This window comes from Molossus molossus, unplaced genomic scaffold (genome assembly GCF_014108415.1).
Source record: "Molossus molossus isolate mMolMol1 unplaced genomic scaffold, mMolMol1.p scaffold_m16_p_2, whole genome shotgun sequence".
NCBI lineage: Eukaryota > Metazoa > Chordata > Mammalia > Chiroptera > Molossidae > Molossus > Molossus molossus.
Genome location: NW_023425355.1, coordinates 114,879,819 through 114,887,837, shown reverse-complemented (window position 1 = coordinate 114,887,837; position 8,019 = coordinate 114,879,819). Strand labels below are relative to the sequence as shown.

Below are 8,019 nucleotides of genomic sequence, written 5' to 3'. Positions count from 1 at the left end.
GATGTAAAAGGCCAGGAAGGGATTCAGAACTCTTGGGTTCCTCAGAGTTCTGCCCCGGAGCACAGTTGGCCCCTTCTCTACCACCCTATGGGGCTTGGTCCCACACTGGGAGGGGCCTGGTGTGCACACATGCTCACATGGTCTAGCCCTGTCCGCTTCCTGCCCCCTCTCCCCCCAACACTCCTTCTGCAAACACTCACCCCTTGGCTACCTAAGGCTGTGAACAGATGGTGATGTGCACTCTTGGGAGGGTGGACAAGGGAAGCAGGCCAGGCAGTCCCTGGTAGGGGGCTTAGGGCCATCTGCTGGGGCCTTCTGGGGTCCTAGGATCACAGAGTATGCCAAGAAGGGGAGAATATGCTCCAGATGGCTGTCCCTCTGGTCCTTTGGGCTCGGCCCAAGGGCAGGAGTGTGGCCGGTGCAGGGCCCTCTGGAGCATGGAACCCAGACTAGGGGCCTTGATCACCCAGTTCTAAGATACTTCTTGTCTTAAAGAGCAGACTAAGTCTTGTTCAGTAGCAGTGTTCTGTGTCCCTTGAGTGGTTGCTCATTTCCTTTTTCTTCATCCTGTGCGGCTGCTTAGGAACCGTCATTTAAGCTATTCACGTACCTGGCACCTATTCTTTCAAAGGTGATGTCTGAAATATTTCACCGCCATATAGTCTGGGCAACAACCAATCAGAGTAGATGCTTGCCCAGTGCTCAAGGACACTTCTGGAGGGTCTCTACTAGGCCAGGCATTGACCCTTCTGTTGCTGGGTCCTGGGGAAATAGAGGAGGGGTCAGGGCAACAAGGAGGGACACTGGGGCCAGGCTTGGGAAAAGGAATTTTTTTCATCAGTAAGGAGATGTTTCAATATTTTAACAACACTGCTGCTATACCCATGAATATCAACTCTGTATTCTCATCTTCCTTGGATTTTATTAGAGATAACATTGTATCCAGCTAAAAGACCACATCCCAGCTTTGTTTCAAGCTTAGAGGTGGCTCATTTAGCTGTGAGGAGTCCTCTTTGCCCCTTGACCTTCTCTTTCTTCCTAAACCTATTCTGCCTGGAATGATGATGACCAGAGCTCCAGCAGCCATCTTGTGACCTTGAGGATGGAAGCCCCATGCTAAAGAAAGCAAAGCAGAAATGTAGAAGGAGACTGGGACCCTGATTACTATAGAGCTGCCATACCAGCCCCCGACTGCCCAGCACTGGGCTCTTTTTATGAGAGTTTTATAAACTTCATATTCATGTAAGCCTGTGTAGTTAAGGCTCTGTTATTAACATCTGAATTTAATTGCTTACTCATTTCATTTCCATTCCTCACTGCCCATGTCTCCTCAGGGTGGGTCCAGGATCAGGCTGCAGAGGAGAAAGGAATCTTTATTTGGCATGTGCCTCCCATGGGCTAGACGTGTTTCGTCGGCTAATCCTTAAAACCATTCTAGCCACTAGTGTTACTTTCCTTGTTTTGACAGTGAGAAAACTGGTCTAAGGTTATGTGGCTTGACCACTGGCCAAACTGGGGCCAAGGCCTAGGACTTGCAGACTCCAGAGCCCATGCCTGCTTCACCACACTTCTCAGTCAGTGGAAGCGGGACTGGGGTCCCCCTCCTTCCACGGAGAGTGCCAGGGAAGCCCGTAAAAGCTGGGAATCGTTATTTTGACTGAAGCCTTCACAGATCCTGACACCCAGGCAGGCATCCATCTGTCCAGAAAGGAGGGATATTTGTATGTCAGAAAGGAGCCATTAAAAAGCCCCTGTCTTTCCCCCTTGTGGTTCTTGAGAGATAAACCCATAAAACCTCAGTAGGGCAATGGACCAGAAGGTGGATCGGAGCTGTGAGGCAGCTAACAGGCAGCTTCTGCCTTCCGAGCTCAGGGAATTGAAAATCTCTGGGGATTCCAAGATGGCTACAGAGTAGATGGAAGCTACACTCACCTCCTCCTGGCACCAAACTGGATTTACAGCTAAATTATAGAGCAAACAACCTGAATAACCAACTGAGGGCTAGCTGAACTGAAATACCATAACCAACGATTTACAGAAAAAGCCACATAGAGACTGGTAAGAAGGGTGGAGATACAGAAAGGCAACCTCAGGGGGGAGGACCTCAAGGAGTCTGAGACCTTTTATAGATCTGTCTCCAGCTTAAATCTGGAGGAAGCTGACCCTTGTAAACAGACTGACCCTTCCTACGCACACCCAGGATCAGTAGACACAGCTAAAAACAATGAATAGCATGATAGCTCCAGGCCATTTACACTCATCTGACGTCAACCTGTACCTAAACCCCACCAAAGTGGACCCAGAGCCAACACAACCAGTGGTGGGCTTCAGACCACACCAGAGCTCGACCCAACTAACCACATAAGCAGCACACCCAAAGGATAAGTCCGTCTGGCACCAGACCATACTGAGAATAACACCACGTCAGGGAGCAGCTCCTGCAGTGACTCACACAGTGATCAAGGTTTATCCTTATAGTCACCCAGCCGGAAGGGTTAACTCCACCGACAAAAGAGCCAACAGCATTCAAGATTCAGCTACAACCAGAGGGTACACATAACCACAAGAAACATTCCTGGAGCACCGAGCTCCAGTGATCTGGAAGATTGCCATCATAAAAAGTTTGGGAGTCATAGGAGATCTACCTAACACACAGAGACAAAATGGGGGGGAGGGCAGAGAAATATGCCTCAAATGAAAGAACAAGAGAAATCCCCAGAAAAAGAATTAAACGAAATGGAAGCAAGCAAGGTACCAGATGCAGAGTTTAAAACAATACTTATAAGGATGCTCAAGAACCTTGGGAGAAGAATGAATGATCTCAGTGAGAACTTAAACAAAGAGATAGACAGAATTAAAAGACATAGAAAGCATAAAAAGAACCAGTCAGAAATGAATACAAAATCTTTTTTTTTTAAGAACCTCTTTTTCGTTGTTGATTTTTAAGGGAGAGAGTGATAGAAATATCAATGTGAGAGAGGAACATCAATCGGCTGCCTCCTGCACACACCCCCCACCAAGGATTGAGCCCCTAACCTGGGCACGTGCCCTGACCAGGAGTCAAACCAGGACCTCTCAGTCCATGGGACGACCCTCAATTCACTGAGTCACACTGGCCAGGCTGAATACAATATCTGAAATGAAGAATACATTAGGTTAGATGAAGCAGAGGATCGAATCAGCAGTTTAGAGGACAAGATAACAGTAAGCACCCAAGCAGAGAGTCAAAAAGAAAAGATAATTTTAAAAAATGAGGAAAGCCTAAGGGACCTCTGGGACAACATCAACCTTAGCAACATCTATATCATGGGGGTACCAGAAGGAGGAGAGAGTGAGCAAGGGATCAAGAACCTGTTTGAAGAAATAATGGCTAAAAAATTCCATAACCTGGTGAAGGAAAATGTCACACAAGTTTAGGAAGTGCAGAGAGCCCCAATCAAGATGAACCCAAAGAGGCCCACACCAAGACACATCATAATTAAAATGGCAAAGTTTAAAGACAAATAGCGAATCCTAGAAGCAGTAAGACAGAGACAGTTAGTTGCCTACAAAGGAGCTCCCATAAAGCTGTCAGCTGATTTCTCAACAGAAACACTTCAGACCAGAAGAGATTGGCATGAACTATTCAAAGTGATGAAAAGCAAGGACCTATAACCAATAGTGCTCTATCCAGCAAGGCTATCATTTAAAAGTGAAGGAGAAATACAGAGCTTCCTAGATAAAGAAAAAAAAGATAAAGAAGTTCATTACCACCAAACCACTATTGCAAGAAAAGTTAAAGGGCCTGCTTTAAGAAGAAGCAGAAAAAGAAAGAAAGAAAGAGAGCAACATAGGTATAAAGAATAAAATAGCAATAAATAAGTACCCATCAGTAATGACCTTATATGTAAATGAATTAAATGATCCAATCAAAAGGCATAGGGTAGCTGAATGGATAAGAAAACATGAGCCATATATATACTGTCTACAAAAGACCCACCTCAGAACAAAAGATATACACAGACTGAAAGTGAAGGGATGGAAAAAACATTCCATGAAAATGTAAACAAAAAAAACCTGGGGTAGAAATACTTGTATCAGACAAACTAGACTTTAAAAGCCATAACAAGAGACAAAGAAGGTCACTACATAATACTAAGAGGATCAATCTAACAAGAGAATGTAACACTTGTAAACATATATGTACTGAACATAGGAGCACTTAAATATATAAAGAAAATCTTGGTGGACATTAAGGTAGACATTGACAGTAATACAGTCAGAGTAGGGGACTTTAACAGCCCACTGACATCAATGGATAGATCTTCCAGACAAAAAATCAACAAGGCAACAGCAACCTTAAACAGCACAATCAGATGGATTTAATCGATACTTTACAAAACATTTCATCCCAGCACAGCAGAATATACCTTCTTTTCAAGTGCACACGGAACATTCTCAAAAACAGACCACATGTTAAGACACAAAACAAGTCTTAAATTCAAGAAGATTGAAATCATATCAAACATCCTCTCTGACAACACTGGTATGAAATTAGAAATCAATTGCAATTAAAAAACTCAAAACGTTCAGATACATGAAGGCTAAATAACATGTTATTAAACAATGAATGGGTTAACAGTGAGATCAAGAAAGAAAGCAAAAATTACCCAGAGACAAATGACAATAAACACATAACAACCCAAAATCTATGGGACACAGCAAAAGCAGTCATGAGAAGGAAATTCATAGCATCATAGGCCAACCTCAAGAAGCAAGAAAAATCTTAAATAACCAATCTAACCCTATACTTAAAAGAACTAGCTCTGGCCGGTTTGGTTCAGTGGTTAGAGTGTCGGCCTGTGGACTGGAGAGTCCTGGGTTCGGTTCCTGCTAAGGGCACGTACCTCGGTTGTGATTTGTCCCTGGTTCTGGTTGGGGTCGTGTGGGTGGTGACCACTTGATGTGTCTCTCTCATGTCAATGTTTCTCTTTCTCTCTTCCTCCCTCTCTCCCTCCTGCTCTATCTGAAGATAAATGCAAAAATGTCCTCGGGTGAGGATAAAAAAAAAAAAAAAAAAAAGAACTAGAAAAAGAACAACAAACGAAGTCCAGAGTAAGTAGAAGGAAGAAAATAATAAAGATTAGAGTGGAAATAAATAACATAGAGACTTAAAAATATATATATATATAAAAGATCAATGAAACCAAGAGCTGGTTCTTTGAAAAGATAAACAAGATTAACAAACCTTTAACCAGACTCATCAAGAAACAAAGAGAGAGGACCCAAATAAATAAAGTCAGAAATAAAAGAAAAGAAATAACAACTGACACCACAGAAATACAAAGGATTGTAAAAAAAAAAAAATACTACGAACAACTATCTGCCAACAAATTGGACTATCTGAACAAAATGTATAAATTCCCAGAAACATACAATCTTCCAAAACGGAATCAGGAAGAATCAGAGAATCTGAACAGACAGATTACAACTAATGAAATCAAAATAATAATTAAAAAAAAAAACAACCTCCCAGCAAACAAAAGTCCTGGACCAGTTGGCTTCACAGGCAAAATTTACCAAATATTCAAAGGACACCTATCCTTCTCAAATTATTCCAAAAAATTCAGGAAGAAGAAAGACTTCCAAGCTCTTTTTATGAGGTAAGTATTATACTAATTCCAAAACCAGATAAAGACACAACAAAGAGAGAAAATTATAGGCTAATATCCCTGATGAACATAGTGGCTAAAATCCTCAACAAAATATTAGCAAACTGGATCCAGTGATACAGTAAAAAGATCATACACCATGATCAAGTGGGATTTGTTCTGGGGATGCAAGGTTGGTACAATATTTGCAAATCAATAAATGTGATACATCACATAAACAAAAAAATCACAGAATCATATCAATAGATGCAGAAAAATCATTTGATGAAATCCAGCACCCATTTATGATAAAAACTGTCAGCAAAGTGGGAATGGAGGGAAAATACTTCAATGTAATAAAGGCCATATATGACAAATTCACAGCCAACACCATACTCAATGGGCAAAAACTAAAAGTGTTTCCCTTAAAATTGGGAACAAGACAGGGATATCCGCTTTCATTCCTCTTATCAATATAGTATGGAAAGTCCTAGCCACAGCAATCAGACAGGAAGAAGAAATGAAAGGCAGGAGGAAGTAAAACGGTCATTATTTGAGATGACATCATATTGTATATAGAAAACCCTAAAGACTCCACCAAAAAACTACTAAATCTAATAAATGAATTCAGCAAAATAGCAGGATACAAAATTAATATTCAGAAATTGGTGGAATTTTTATACACCAATAATGAACTATCAGAAACAGAAATTAAGAAAACAATCCCATTGCCCTGGCTGGTTTGGCTCAGCGGTTAGAGCATCGGCCTGCAGACCAATGAGTTGTGGGTTCAATTTCAGTCAAGGGCATGTACCTAGGTTGCAGTTCGTCCCCGACCTTGGTCAGGGTCGTGCAGGAGGCAACTAGTCTATGTGTCTCTTTCACATTGATGTTTCTCTCTCTCTGTCTCCCTCCCTCCCACTCTATCTAAAGATAAATAGAAAACTATCCTCGGGTGAGGATTAGAAAGAAAGAAAGAAAGAAAGAAAGAAAGAAAGAAAGAAAGAAAGAAAGAAAGAAAGAAAGAAAACAATCCCATTTACTATTCCAAAAAAAAAAGTGCCTAGAAATAAATGTAACCAAGTTGGTAAAAGACCTGTACTTGGAAAATTATAAGATACTGAAAAAGAAACCGAGGAAGATACAAATAAGTGGAAGCATATACCATGTTCATAGATAGAAAAAATTAACACCATTAAAATGTCCATACTACCCAAAGCAAACCTACAGATTCAATGCAATTCCTGTTAAAATATAAATGTCATATCTTACAGATATAGAACAAGTATTCCAAAAATTTATATGGAACCACAAAATAAACCAAATAACTTCAGCAATCTTGAGAAAAAAGAACAAAGTTGGGGATATCACACTACCTGATATCAAATTATACTACAAGGACACAGTAATCAAAACAGTATGGTATTAGTACAAGAACAGGAATATAGATCAATGGAACAGAATAGACAGCACAGAAATAAAACCATGCCTGTATGGTCAGTTAATATTTGCAAAGGAAGCGAGAACATACAATGGGGTAAAGACAGTCTTATCAATAAATGTGGGTGGGAAAATTGGACAGATACATGAAAGAAAGAAAGAAAGAAAGAAAGAAAGAAAGAAAGAAAGAAAGAAACTTGACCACCAATTTACACTACACACAAGAATAAACTCAAAATGGATTAAAGACTTAAATGTAACTCACAAAACTATAAAAATCCTACAAGAAAACATAGATAGTAAAATCTCAGAAATTTCTGTAGCAATATTTTTGCCATCATATGTCTTCGGGCAAAGGAAACAAAGGAAAAAATTAATAAATGGAACTACATCAAACTAAAAAGCTTTTGCACAGCAAAAGAAAACATCAACAAAATAAAAAGATAACCCATTGAATGGGAGAGCATATTTGCCAATGATACATCTGGTAAGGGATTAATTTCCAAAATATATAAACAACTTATACACCTGAACACCAAGAAGAGAAACAACCCAATTAAGAAATGGGCAAAGGACCCGAATAGACACTTCTCCAAAGAATACATACAAATGGTCAATAGAAATATGAAAAAATACTCAACATCACTAATCATCAGAGGGATGCAAATTAAAACTACAATGAGATATAACTTCATACCTGTCAGAATGGCCGCCATCAATAAGTCAACAAACAACAAGTGCTGGCAAAGATGTGGAGAAAAGGGAACCCTCATGCTCTGTTGTTGGGAATGCAGATTGGTGGGGCCCCTGTGGAAAACAATATGGAGTTTCCTCAAAAAAATTTAAAATGGACCTGCCTTTGACCCAGCAATCCCATTTCTGGGAATATATCCAAAGAAACCTGAAACTCTAATTTAGAAGAATGTATGCACCCCTATGTTCATAGCAG

General features: G+C 40.4%; 1 long non-coding RNA gene across 1 annotated transcript; it reads right to left on the bottom strand.

The window, feature by feature from the left end:
- Window positions 1–638: 638 nt before the first annotated feature.
- Window positions 639–7,806, bottom strand: LOC118635625. The gene is made up of 3 exons (XR_004960542.1): window positions 7,768–7,806; window positions 1,296–1,352; window positions 639–762 (listed from the first exon to the last, which is right to left on the bottom strand). It is a non-coding gene; the product is annotated as an uncharacterized LOC118635625 (long non-coding RNA).
- Window positions 7,807–8,019: the final 213 nt, after the last annotated feature.